The sequence below is a fragment of the Podarcis erhardii genome (genome assembly GCF_964252035.2).
Source record: "Podarcis erhardii genome assembly, chromosome: 6".
Taxonomy (NCBI): domain Eukaryota; kingdom Metazoa; phylum Chordata; class Lepidosauria; order Squamata; family Lacertidae; genus Podarcis; species Podarcis erhardii.
The window spans coordinates 19,396,004-19,410,067 of NC_138510.1; the positions used below are offsets into that span (position 1 = coordinate 19,396,004).

Below are 14,064 nucleotides of genomic sequence, written 5' to 3' on the forward strand. Positions count from 1 at the left end.
ACGGCCCCCTCCTCGCCGCTCGCCGCCTCCCCAGGAGGCGAGGCCGAGGAAGGAGGGCGCCAGGCCGGCCTCCGAGCGAGGAGGGGAGAGGGCAGGGCGCGCAGGGCGGAGTCTGCCCGGGGTGGAGCGAAGAGCTCGGATGAGCTGGGCCGGCCAGGGCAAAGGGGCGGGGGAAAGAAGCCAAGAGAGCCTCTGAGCGCGTGCAGAGCTCGCTTCCTGGGATGGCCGGGGAGGGGGAAGTTGCGCAAGACGGAGGCGTCGGCTCGCCCGGGCATGTGGCGCTTGAGCTCTGCGGCGTTTCTCCTTATGGAAAAGGGTTGGGCCCCAGCGCAGGAGATTCCCGTGCTGATCCAGGCTCCTCTTTGCAAGAGAGAGAGAGAGAGAGAATTGCAAAGCCCCCCCCCCCACCGTCCGCTCCTTTAATTGTAAGAGGTGGGCGATTTTTGTTGCGTTTACTTTCGCAGGTTTCCTCCCGGGACCCCTTTACTGCCGACGCTCCCGGGCAGGAGCTGGCTGCTCCCGTTCTGGAAAAGCAGAGGATCTAGATCTTAGGGGGAAAAGGACAACATTTGTGGGTCTTGTGGCACCTTCGAGACTTCATAAGCAGCGGCGTAGCCAGTGTGGTGCCATCCAATATTCTGGACTACGGCTCCCATCAGCCCCATCCATAATGATCTGGCATTATGGGAGTTGTAGTCCCAACTCCTTTTTTTTTTTTTAAGAGTGCTCCACGTTGGGTACCCAGGTAGACGAGAGACGACTTCATCAGATGAACGCCATATTAAAACCTATTTCTTTTGTGGTTTTTAGTGGCATGGGCATGTTAATCTGTTGCAATAACAATTACGAAAGAGTTGTGAACCTTAAAGAATAACCAATTTAGTAAGGCATAAGCTTTCATGGGCTACATCCCAATTTGTTCCACGTTACAGGTGCATATACATATAACTGGGGGGAAGGGAATTGTAAATAGTCGGGTCACAAGGAGACAAAAGTGTAGAAAATACAAAATGTGATGATTACATTAACCTGGACCATTCACCCACGAAAACGTCTACTTTGCATCCATGCTCTGGGACTGTTGTATGTGACTCATTACTCTCTCTAGCCTGGTTCACAAACTTCTTATTATTTGAATTTGTCATTTGCTTTTTCTTGCCCAGGCAACTCCAAGCAATTTACAACCGAGCCAATAGACAGACGGAACTACTCACATTGATATACATTAAATCCAAGAGGGGGAAAAAGAAATACATTAGAAACATCCCACCCACTTCTAAAAGGCCACAGATATTTCAAGGTCAAAGGCCTGGTTATAGAAGAATGTTTTTTGCCTGGTGCCTAAATATATATAACAATGGTACTCTAAGAAGAGCAATCCACAAGAGGGGAGTCACTGCAGAAAATGCCTGTTCTTGTGTTGCTACCCCCCCCCAGCCTCTTGTGGAGGGGCCACACGAAAAAGGGCCTCGGATTACGATTGCAAAGTCCAATGCTTTATTATACAGTACTATGGTTTATTAAACCATGGCTTATGGATGAACCCACCTGGACTATGGCTTATTAACTATGGTTAAAGTTCTCTCATTAAACAAGGTTTGGTGTATAAACCTCCTGGAACGTTAACCATAGCTTACCATTATGTGCAAACTCAAACCTCCTTCTTAATCATGATTAATGAGCCATCTCTGACCAAAAGGTATGGAGCCACGAGTGAAGAGTAGCAAAAGAATTCCAACAGCTCTCTAGGCTTGGCTGCTCTGTGGCATAAGGTTTAGGTGGTCATCTGCCAGGCACCACAGCTTCAACTATGGTTTATTAACTATGGTTAACATTAACTATGTCTTAGTGTTATGTGTGAACCAGGCCAATGGCTCTCTTTGCTCTCCACGGGTTGCTTTCCCACTAGTACGGCATCCATCCCACATCCTGCTACATGCAAACCATGAGTAGGTCTTGCCCCATAAGCAGTAACAGTGATGCTGCTAAGAGCAGCTGCTCCTCTAGGCTGGCTGTTAAGCTACTTGCTCCAGGTGCAAATTTCATGACAGACAGTTGTGCAACAGGTGAAGGTGTCTGTAGCATGGAGTGTGTGTCATAAACAACCCTGCACCTGCTATTCTGCTGTCAAGCCACTCTCAAGAGCTTTACTGGAGCAACCCCATACACAACCCTTTTTATATTAGATTAGAGTTTACCTTGTTTTTATTTTATAAATGTATTGCTTGCCTTTTGTGAATATTCTCGGAAGGCGGTGAACAATTAAACAAACACGTAGTTATCTACAGTACTTTTTTTTCTGGGGGACGCATACCCCTAAACATTTTGTGCATCTAAGTTTGGCCTCATTGAGGAGCAATATTTAAATATGAGTAGGAAAATGAGAGTACCCCTAAACATTTTTTTTAGAAAAAAAAGCACTGGTTATGTATAATATGTTACAGGAAAGCACACACACACACACAAAACAAAACTGTCTTTGCTGTTCAAGATCCACTCTCTCCTGGATGCAAGATCAATCACTGTTTCTGTGTTGCTAAGGAGTGGAAGATTGGGATCATCATTATTATTCTTTATTAAATTTGTATCTCACCCTTCATCTGAAGATCACAGGGCAGTTCACAACACAAAAATACAAAATCACAACACAAAACACCTAATATAATAAAAACAAAAGGAAAACAAACCGATAATCCCCCCCGATACATTTTAATATTAATCATGCTCTTTCCCAAAGTCTAGCTTAAGCCAGCACCATAAGGTCTCTGGGGAGGGCGTCAAATGTTGGTCTCGCACAGTCCCTGAGGAGTTAGTCCCTGAGGAGTTGAGTCCTGATAGGATTTTACTCGGCCAGCTTGACCTATCAAGCAAGATAAAGGGTGTCACATGGGTTGCAGGGAAAAAAGGAGGGACAAAAGAGTTGGCTGACTCAGGCTATTGGTCCAGTATGTAATGCTCCTCTTAGTTGGTACAGATGTGCCAGGGCCAAGTAGAGCTGTCTCTACTCCTGCCGTGACATGAATACAGGATTATTCTGCTTATGTCTTATCCAGAGTATAGTTATAAACTTAAGTAGGGATTATGAGTATTAATTTCCTGCAAAAATGTCATTATAAATTTTTAAGGCTTAGCTGGGTTTAAAAAAAATTAAAAAATGATGTGCCAATTATGAAGCAGTCATTAAAAACTCACATTTGCAATTATTATATAGACTATGGTGCACAACACACGTTTGCAAATTGTAGAATAGATGGACCCTACAGACCTACCAATTTTGAAACCTGTGGAATGGGGCTCTGAGTTTCATTTTTCAGCTAAGCCAAAGCATTTCACCTGTGATCATTGTATTCCGGATTTGAAGATGAGCTACAGTGACATCATTTTCCTGCTCAGCTCTTGTAAGATCTATCTGTAAACAAGATCCACAATGTCCCTGCACTCTGGCGTTGTGAATACAACTCTGTAATTGCGTTTGGCTAACAAGCAGCAGTTCCAGTAGACTGGTTCTCCATTTACAAATGGGGAGGTTAGTTGTCATTCCCATTCAGCTCGCCTCCTGCTATCAGATTCTACATAATTGCTCCATTATTCCACATTAACATCTCTGTTTTATTTAACAGGAAGATGGTCTTGTATTAAACAAGGCTGATACTTTCTGGCAGCTGTTGGAATGCCTTTTGGGTATTGAGAGCCGCAAGTATGTTCCTTATTTCCTTTCTTGCTGTTGATGGTAATTTAAGTTTTCAGAATGTTTTGTATCAGGAGCCAACATGATTCAGTCATTCATTCAGCAACACTATAATTTCCAAGAAAAGCTTTTGGAGCCAACGTATTACAATAAGCAAGGACCATCTTAGTATTTCCCAAAATTCTCATAGCTGAGGTGCACTACATATGAATTAAAATGGGAAGAATCAGCAAGCTGCATGCTTATATCACAGAAAATTTAGGGGGCCCCCTCACCCCATCATGTTTCTGGAAGAGTCAGTTACCCCCAACAGTCCTCTGTTCGAAGGGCTGTGCAGGATAAAAAATGGTTTCACCTTCCAGTAAAACAGGATGTTTGGGTAGTGGTGGGTTTCTTTCTCACTAGATGAGAAGCCAGTGGTCTTTCAGGTGTTGCTGGTCATGCTGGCTGGGCCGATGGGAGCTGGAACCTCAGTGTGGTTTAACTATCAATCTGTTTTCCCAGGGCATTCTGGGAATTGTAGGAGAACTAGGGGTTCTCCTAGCAACTAAGCACCCTTTACAAACCACAGTTCCCAGGATTCTTTGGGGGAAGCAATGACTGTTTAAAGTGGTATGAGGCTCTGTTTTGCACCCAGGATTGGGGGGCAGACAGTGCATGTCACATGAGTGTGACGTCCGGTGTGTGGCGCATGTTGCACGTGTGTGAGATCATGTGCCTGTCACACGCCACACACATGCGATGTCATGCACCTGACACATCACACGTGCGTGATGTCACACGTGTGACGGAGCCCAGTGAGGCATGGCTTCCCCTCTCGCGCTCAGGAAGAGCCAGCCACCGAACTGCTCCATGCTCAGCCATTTCCACCCCCTCAACATGGAGAGGGCCAGCAGGTTTTGAGGGGGCCGAAGGCACCTCTGCCCCTAGGATTTTGGTGTGCCTGATACTGCTTTAAATGTATCAGGCAGATGAAGCCCAGGGATGGGCCTCATTCAAAGAAGTGGACTAGGACTTCATGGAGACCTCCAGCACCACTGTGGATCCTGTTTCAGGAGAGCAGCCCAGGTTGGAGGAACTTCTCTATGAGGAAAGATTGCAGCATTTGGGCCTTTTCTTTAGTTTAGAGAAAAGGCAATTAAGAGGCAACATGACAGACGTGTATAAAATTATGCGTGGCATACAGAAAATTGCTAGAGAAAATTTTTTTCTTCACCTTTTATAATTCCAGAACCCATGGCTATTACTGAAGTGCGAATTGAGTAGGCTCATGTTTTAAATGCAAACTGAATTGGATTTTCCCACAATCCATCTCCTCCTTTGAGTTCCAGCTTTGATTTTCCTACTCTCCATTATGGGGAACTGACAACAGACCATCTCATCAGGCCTTCTGAGACTACATCTCTCATTGTAGCACATCAGTTGTATAAAATCATGGTTTTGTTTTATTAGGCTTAGCAGAAGAAATATTTAACATGATATATTGGTTTACTTTAATACTTTATTTTTTAAAAAATACCTTGCTAAGTTAACTTATTCCAAACCATTACTATAAACAGACTTGTATATATTCACATTAGAAACTCGCTCATCGCATGAGTGCTGTAGAAAAATTCTAGTTCCTCCCTTGTCCAAAATTTCTGTTGTCCTTGCTCTTCCCGAATTAAAGAAAGATAAACAGACAAATTCCAGGAAGTGGGCAGAACTCTAAAATAAACTCACACACACACACACACACACACACACACACTTCTCTACACACAGAAAGCAAACAATGAATCTACAAACAACCATCAACGGAACTCAGCAAAAATGCAGCCATTCTACGTTCATTGGTTGGAAAGAAGCGCTCATCATCATCCTGTTTTGCCTGGTTCCACCAAATTCCTGGAAACCAATGCAAGCTTGGCTGGCAAAGCTGGGGGGGGGGGGAGGAGGAGAAAATTAACACAACATTTCATTCGAAAACTCAGAAGGTAGCCGTTTATTCAGATCACCATCACTTCAATCCAAATTATTTAATAGCTGTTATCAGTCATCAACATTTGCTGGAGGACAGTATTATGAAACAGGCCCCTGTTTGTTTTTTATAAGGGGTGTCCACTCTTTGAAGGCCTATATGGCACAAATCTGGTAATAAACCTTAAGAAGGGGGAGGAGGGGTCTTCAACAAGTTGCCCAACAAGAGTTAGCCCCTAGAGAGGAGGCAAGTGTGAAATGGACCACAGTCATGAGACATGGTTATGGATGGAGTAGAAGTCAGGCAGACAAGGAGTGCATTGCAGAACAAGCCAATGAAGACAAACTACGCCCCTTGGAAAATGTCTCTGATCTAAACCTCCACTGCCTGGAGGAAAAAACTGAGGCATGGTTAAGGAAGGTTGATATAAAGTTTACAGCATGCTGTGCGTTAAAGGAAAAGTACATGAAAATGATGTACAGTGGTACCTCTGAATGCGAACAGGATCCGTTCCGGAGCCCTGTTCGCACCCTGAAAGGAACGTAAGACGCGACTGCATGTCTGCACGTGTGCAGGTCGCATTTCGCCGCTTCCGCTCATGTACGTGATGTCATTTTGAGCGTCTGCGCATGCGCGCGTGGCGAAACCTGGAAGTAACATGTTCCGTTACTTCCAGGTTGCCGCGGAGCACAACCCGAAAACATTCAACATGAAGCGTATTCATCCCGAGGTATGACTGCATAGATGGTGTTTAACTCCAGTAAAACTTGCGAAAATGTACAATTTTTTTTTGTTAAATATGTGTTGGAAATGCAAAGATAATGAGGGTACATTTTTCCATATGTGGTGGGCCTATTAATCAGCAAAAGCATATGGGGAAATGATATATAATGAATTAAAGAAAATGTTTAAAATGACACTTAGTAAAAAAACCAGAGGCTTTTTTATTAGGTATAATAGGAGAAGAAATCCCAAAAGAGAAAAAAGGCCCTATTCATGTATCTGACAACAACAGCGAGAGTGTTATATGCCCATGGATGGAAGGAAGAAAGAACCCAATCAAAAGAAGAATGGATAGTGAAATTGATGGACTATACCATACCATAAAGGTGAAAATGACAGGGAAGATCAGACACCAAGAAGACAAAAGGTTTTAAAAAGAATGAATTAATTGTGTGGAATACCTGAAGGAGCACTGCAAACACTTAAAAACATTAGCAGGCTTATAATAGCACCAGTGATATAATTAGGGTAAATTTTGAAACAAGGGAGATGAATAAATTAGATAAAGATATAAAGACACAGAAAAGATAGTAGGCAATGATGGGAAACCGGGGAGGAGGGTGGGCGGAAGTCCGGGGGTTGAAAACCCCCAAAACATAAATGTTTTGTTGTGTTGATATGAATGCAAAAATGTAAGCAAAAAATCCTTAAAATAAAATATTTAAATAAATAAATAGAAAAATCGGTGCCTGCTGTCTTGCAGGATATCTTCAGGAGAAGAAAAGGCTGCATATACAAATCTGCAGCGGAGTCCCTAAGACAATTGGATGGCGTCTTGTATGCCTCCTTCCGGCAACTCCTGCAACCAAGCTGGTGTTAAATGTATTGCTCTGCTCTGCTTTGGACCACATCAGCAAGGCTGGGGGGAGGGGTCTTCTTCTCTGAGTATCCCAGGATCTGTAAACACACTGCCCCAGGCATGAGCCCCAAGGAGATCACTTCAAAGCAAAACAAAACAAATTCCTTCCAGTAGCACCTTAAAGACCAACTAAGTCAGTTCTTGGTATGAGCTTTTGTGTGCATGCACACTTCTTCAGATACACTGAGTGTATCTGAAGAAGTGTGCATGCACACGAAAGCTCATACCAAGAACTGACTTAGTTGGTCTTTAAGGTGCTACTGGAAGGAATTTGTTTTGTTTTGACTATGGCAGACCAACACGGCTACCTATCTGTAACTTCAAAGCAAAGTGCAGCAAAAAACACACAACAAAAATAAAAAACCATGGGAGACAGACAGTTACCGATATCTGCGGCCACAGCAGCTGCTGTGATTCTCCAGTGCTTTGACTCCATCCCCGGAGGTGCACTCTGTTGTCTCTGAAGACAAATGGATGTCAACTTGTAAATATCAGTTTCTGGGAATCACAGGTGAGCAGAATGCTGTTGCGACCATGTCCAGCTTACAGGCTTCTCATAAGCATCTGGTTGGCTACCATGAGAGAAGGACGCCGGACGTAAGTTCTTAAAACAACAATACCGTAAATTTCCAACATACTGTACATAAAGTACGGACAACAGCAAACCAAGACAGAATCAAATTAACAAAACCCCTTTGCGGGTCTTTGCAGCAGAAACGATAAAGCTAGCAACTGGTTCCATGATGATTTGGCTTGTATGAGCCACTAAGCAGGCCGAATGCCATTCACATGTCCTGGTCTAGTCCTGCGAACTGAAAGGGTAAGCAAATTGCTTTAGTCGGCACCCACAGCTACAGATCTGGAATTCCATCGCTCCTGCCATGTAATTTTGGTTTAACTGATGCTTCTGTGGTTACATTGTGTTGTTTGTGTCCATGGATCATTTCAGCACCTAGTGAACATTTGGGGGTTGGAAGCAAAGCTTTGGGATCCCACAAAATGACTCTCAGTGCTTAGGACTTTTTTAAAAAATGGATATTAAATTTGATTGTCTATAACTGCTTCCTGGCTTTCCTAAATTATGGTACTATTTCAACCACTTTTCAGAACCTGGCAATTTAACTTGGAATTAAAGGGGAGAAACATTTGTAACGGATAAATGCAACTGGATGGTGCAGGGTAAAAACAGGGCAAAACTGGAGACATTCCCTTCATGTCAGTCTTTGAAAGCCATTGAAGCAGTAGAGCATATATAACGGAATAATGATATCATTCAAAAATAAATCTATTAGAGTTCATATATACAATATAACAGACTAGTGGCACAGAATGTCAAGCCATGTGTTCAAGATAGGTGTCAAAGGTCAGTCTCACAATGGTTATTCAAAGCTTTCAACAGAAGACGTCTCAAAAGTCTAAAAAGTAAAGTTTTCTCAATAGTTTTTCAAAAGTTTCAACGGAAGATGTCTCAAAAGTCTCAAGGACAGTGTTTCCAGAATGATACTACTGTTTCGTAATAGACTTCATCAGCTGAAAATACAATACAAAACATACAACCATTGACATTCGGACACAGATTTATTATTTACAGTATTATGGGTAAATCAAAAGAAATTTGGTATTAGGCAAGATTTTGAACGGCGGTTATGTCAACAAGAAACCTGTTTCATTTTTCTGTTTAAATCTATTCATGGGGGGGGGGCTAAATTCTGAACTTGATTTTAATTGCTTTGTTTAAATATTGCTGTACGCATTATTGTTACATGTTTGTCCTGTGTAACTGCTTCTTATGGGTCTACTTTGTATTCATATGCTGTACTTGCTATACTGTCTCTTTAAGCATATCGTCATTAGAAACACTTGCGGTTTACTTGAGATATCCTATGCAATTGAGTTGCAAGTATCAGCAGCTACATTACTAGTGAACACTGATCCGTAGCATAAATCTTACTTACATATTATTGTGAAAAATATTGGGTACGTACCTTTCTTTATACACTTTATACACTTTGTTTTGTATATTCTGTTTTATTATACAATGTGTATGCAGGTAGCTCAATTCTGTTATCATTCATTGGTTGTTGCTCTAACAGTTATTAGCCTACGTGTTGTGTCTATATTTCTGTGATTGGTTCTCATTGCAACACAGAGGTTTGTTTTGGGCACATTGAAGCAGTATAAACAGTATGGCTTTGTTTTGGATCATTCTTGCTTCCAACCCTCCTTTCCTGCATTGCTTCCACTGGCCTTCTAACTATTGTACGCAAACACAGGGGGGGGGGGTATCCCTAAATTGCACGAAACCCACAGAGAAAGCCAATGGGATGTGCAAACAATATAAGGAGTAATCAATGGCAACAGCTGGTTGCCACTCCCTAATTTTGGGAATTGATTCTAGTATTGAAGCAATAACCCCCCATTTGGGGAAAGCTGGTTACATTACTTTGGATTATTTACATCAGATCTTTCTTTCTTTCTTTTAAAGAGACGCATAAGAGGCTAGAAGGCGATTTTCAGCTGCCATCCTTGAGAACTATATAAGTTTATTTTAATGAAGCAATGAAGTGAGATGCAGTCCAGAGATCTCATCATCAACAATGCTGCAATACATTCTGCGTAGGTTCAGCTTCACAGGGAATTTTACATTTTCAGTTTATTTGGTTTTTTGGCTACAATGCGAATCTGTTTCACTAAATGTTACACTACGAGACTGCATATTTTCTTATGTACTGTTGTGGCAGTCCATTGTACTGCCGTATCTTTCAATTACATTGATTTCTTCTTTGTATTATTTCTTTTATCAAGCAGATGTGTGAACCACTTCATAGCCAACACAATCGAAGCCGTGTGCAACAGGACAGAATGAGATAAGAAATACAAAAGATGCCATTCTCAAAAGCAATAAAACAGTTACTACAGTTGTGCAAATAGTATTCTGTAAAATGACGGGGTCACAGTTCAGGGGAAGCCTTTGTAAACAAAAATGTCTCTTTTTTATGGGTCCCAGATTATTCCATCTGCCAGCTTTGCTCTTCTAGAATCTGGGCAGCTTTCGGCCTCAAGTTAGAGTTTATAATAAAAAATACACATAAGGATCTCCTCTGATTTTCATAAGGCTCCTGTACATGGGAATAGGAAGTTTAAACCCTCGTCAACCACAATTCTGATAAAAATCACACCCACCCTCCGATTTGCAACATTGCTATTAGCTTTAAGAAAAAAGAGCCCAGTGGAACCAATAGCATATCTATTTTATTAAGGCTAATGACAGTGCACAGGGGTGGGGTGAAAGGCATGCGTAGTTTGGTCCTTAACCAGTTGACCTGTTGCGCTGGGAACAGGTAATGATTTTCCAAGCCCTGGAGAAAAGATAAATATTACTGCAAAACTCAAGATTGTTGCTAGACGTCACTGTATAAGTCTCTAAGCAATTGCTTGTCTCTTCCCACTCCCTGCTTTTTTGTGTTTAGTGTGTTTTTTTCTATGTAGTGTTCATTACTTTATTTAAAAAATGCTGGTATTAGGGGTTTAAAAATATGTGTAACTCCTGGAAGTAATGCATGTGGTCTACACAACAAGGAAGGGTGACTGCTCCCTCTGCCCTCCCTAAATGGTACCTCTGATTTTTATTTCTTTTCTGGAAATGGATAGTGCAGCATGTATCCTTATCTAAATGTAGCTGATAGTTTGTTATTTATGGGGTGCTGCAGAGCTGTGAAACAATACCTTGCCAGTAGGTGTCACTGCAGTCCATGTAACCGCTGTATTATTCAGTTCACTTAAAGGCTTTTGCTCTCCTGCGTTTTAATTCTAGGTAACCTGAGATAATGTCACATTGGATGCGGATATTCCCTGGTACAACTTGTACTGTCAATAGGATGCTGGAAATAGTTGAAGAAAAATTAGAGAATGAGCAGTGATGGTGTGTGTGTGTGTGTGTGTGTGTGTGTGTGTGTGTGTGTGTGTGGTGGTGTCTTTTCTCAACACCTGATTTTGCAGATACAAAATATTTCATTCTAACATAAGTGTCACCCCAACATATTCTTAGCTATGGAATATGGATTAAGGGTCTACCTGTTATGTATGGGCATGCTCCAGCTACCTTTGGGGAACAGAGAGATTTACACCCAGTGTGACTTTTGCATCCCACCTATGCATCCATTAGGGACGTGGGTGGTGCTGTGGGTTAAACCACAGAGGGCTTGCTGATCAGAAGGTCAGTGGTTCGAATCCCCGTGACGGGGTTTGCTCCTGTTGCTTGGTCCCTGCTTCTGCCAACCTAGCAGTTCGAAAGCACATCAAAAGCAGTTCGAAAATACAAGTAGATAAATAGGTACTGCTCCGGCGGGAAGGTAAATGGCGTTTCCATGAGGTGCTTTGGTTTGCCAGAAGCGACTTAGTCATGTTGGCCACATGACCCGGAAGCTGTACGCTGGCTCCCTTGGCCAATAAAGCAAGATGAGCGCTGCAACCCCAGAGTCGTCCATGACTGGACCTAATTGTCAGGGGTCCCTTTACCTTTATGCATCCATTGTGTCCAGATGTTGGCTGCATTCCACCAACGGACTATGAAATCTTATTGATGGAGGTGCTTCCCTTTCTTCAACGTCCATCTCTTTCCATTTTGTAGTGATGGAGTCCTTCTGCCTCTATAGGATGACTTGGGCCCTGAGATCAGCAGGGAGGGCCCTGCTTGTCCTGCTGACAGGCTGAGACCCAAGTTTGGGAAACCCTGCTTTATTGTACACTTCCCGCAACAAGTAATAGACCAGGCATTCCCGACCTGTGGCCCTCCAGATTTTTTGGCCTACAACTCCCATGATCCCTAGCTAACAGGACCAGTGGTCAGGGATGATGGGAATTGTAGTCCAAAACATCTGGAGGGCTGAAGGTTGGGGATGCCTGTAATAGAGGGAAGAGCAGCACTGGTGAGATGGTCTGAAGACTGCAGCAATTGTTACTAGTCACTTTTGTGTTGCTGTTGTTTTACCGTAGTGACTGAGGTCACTGTGAAAGAAGAAGTCAACCTAAATTCTGCCCAGGGCCTTGAAAGCCAAACAATGAATTTCAGAGGAAGGGCATGGAGGATTGTGGGTGGTAGGAGTACATGCTACTAGCGAGAGGTTGGGTATGTTCTGGTAGGAGGACAATGTCCTTTTACTCCACCTAGGCTTGCAAGCAGCAACAGAGCCATCGGCTGATGATGAAACTGGTTGGTGTGGGGACATTAGAAGTGAGGGAACTTCAGGCCAAATGGCAAAAATGCTTCAGGGTCCAGGGAGGTGAGCCCTCCAGCGGCTGATATCATCAGTTGCATTTGTCAGAAAGAGAGTTGCAAATCAGATGTTGCCTCATTGGCTCCTCATTAGCCTATCCATCAGTGCAACCCGTGGAGAGGGCAGGGTCTGTATATCTGGGCATGAATGCAAGGAGTTGCATCACCTTTTCACCCAGTCAACACACACACACACACACACACACACACACACACACAATTTGGTGGTGGAGAGGAAGTGGGTAGGGTGGATTTTGTCAACTGCTTCATCTTGAAGAGAGACAGTGTGGTGTACTTGGTTAGCGTGATGAGCTATGGCCAGGGGAGAGCAGAGTTCGAATCCTCACTCTGCCGTGGCACTCACTGGGTGAACTGGGGCCAATCACCATCTCTTAGCCCAACCTACCTTGCAAGGTTGGTTGTGAAGGCTAAACGGGGTTGGAGAGGGCCATATATATTGCCCTGAGCTCTTTGGATGAAAGGCTGGATAATAATGTAATAAACAATTAATTTTACGAATTGTTTTCCTGGCTGCTCCCATTGGCACCTGCTGCATCCTGTGTACCTTGCTCAGGTCAACTTCAACTTCGCTCCAAACACTTGATGGTGTGGGTGGGGATGGGGGAGAAAATCCATTTATCTTGCATTTACAGATGATCCTGTTTAATTCACACTTTCCAAAAACAAACAAGTGAACAAACAAACCATGGTTAGAGCATGGTGCTGATAATGTCAAGGTTGCCTATTCCTGCATTGAAAGGGTTGGATTAAATGATTCTCAGGGTCCTTTCCAACTCTACAGTTCTGCAAGTCAATGATTCTAAACCAGAATCCAGACAACCTTCGAAATTCGCACTTATCTGAATTGTGCAATGTGGTTCTTCAGCTGAGTAATATGTACAAAAACATAAAGCATGCACAGAGATGCATCCAATGGTGAAAATAACACACAAACATCCAATATGTATATTGGGCATTAAAAATTGCATTAAAAAGGAGAAATTTGCACTAACTTTGCAATGAATTATCGTGTGTGTGTGTGTGTGTGTGTACACACACTGATATGGAAATGTGTAGTCTGGAAAAGTTTGGAAACTGCAAAAAACTGGATGGATATGCCCATCCTAAGCCCTCGCTGATAGGGATCTGCAGCAGAAACCACATCACCCTCTCACTCCTAATGATCAAGAGCCTGGGCTCTTTTGTTGTTATGTCACCAAAAGTGATTGGACAGGTTGAGGCAGAACATCATTTTCCAGTTAATAACAGCGCTTACCTCTTGGTTGTGGTGCCCACACACACCCATTAAAAAAACAGTTTCAGACATGTTTTCCCCCAGAGATGGTGGTTGTGGCAAGCTGTATGGTGTTTGACGTGCCTAATCGATGAGCTCTCTGCAACTTGAAAGCCTGCAGTCTTTGTGTCCTCACACGCACAGGAGTCCGTCTAACGAAAGATATGGCCTTATCTGCTTGCGTCCCTTAACAAGGCCAGACAAG

The 14,064-nt window shown here is 43.0% G+C and overlaps 1 long non-coding RNA gene across 1 annotated transcript; it reads left to right on the top strand.

Annotated features, from left to right (window-relative positions):
- The first annotated feature begins 2,308 nt into the window (after positions 1-2,308).
- On the top strand, positions 2,309-6,572 carry LOC309344400. Its single transcript, XR_014157706.1, has 3 exons — positions 2,309-3,526; positions 3,621-3,697; positions 4,920-6,572. It is a non-coding gene; the product is annotated as an uncharacterized lncRNA (long non-coding RNA).
- Positions 6,573-14,064: the final 7,492 nt, after the last annotated feature.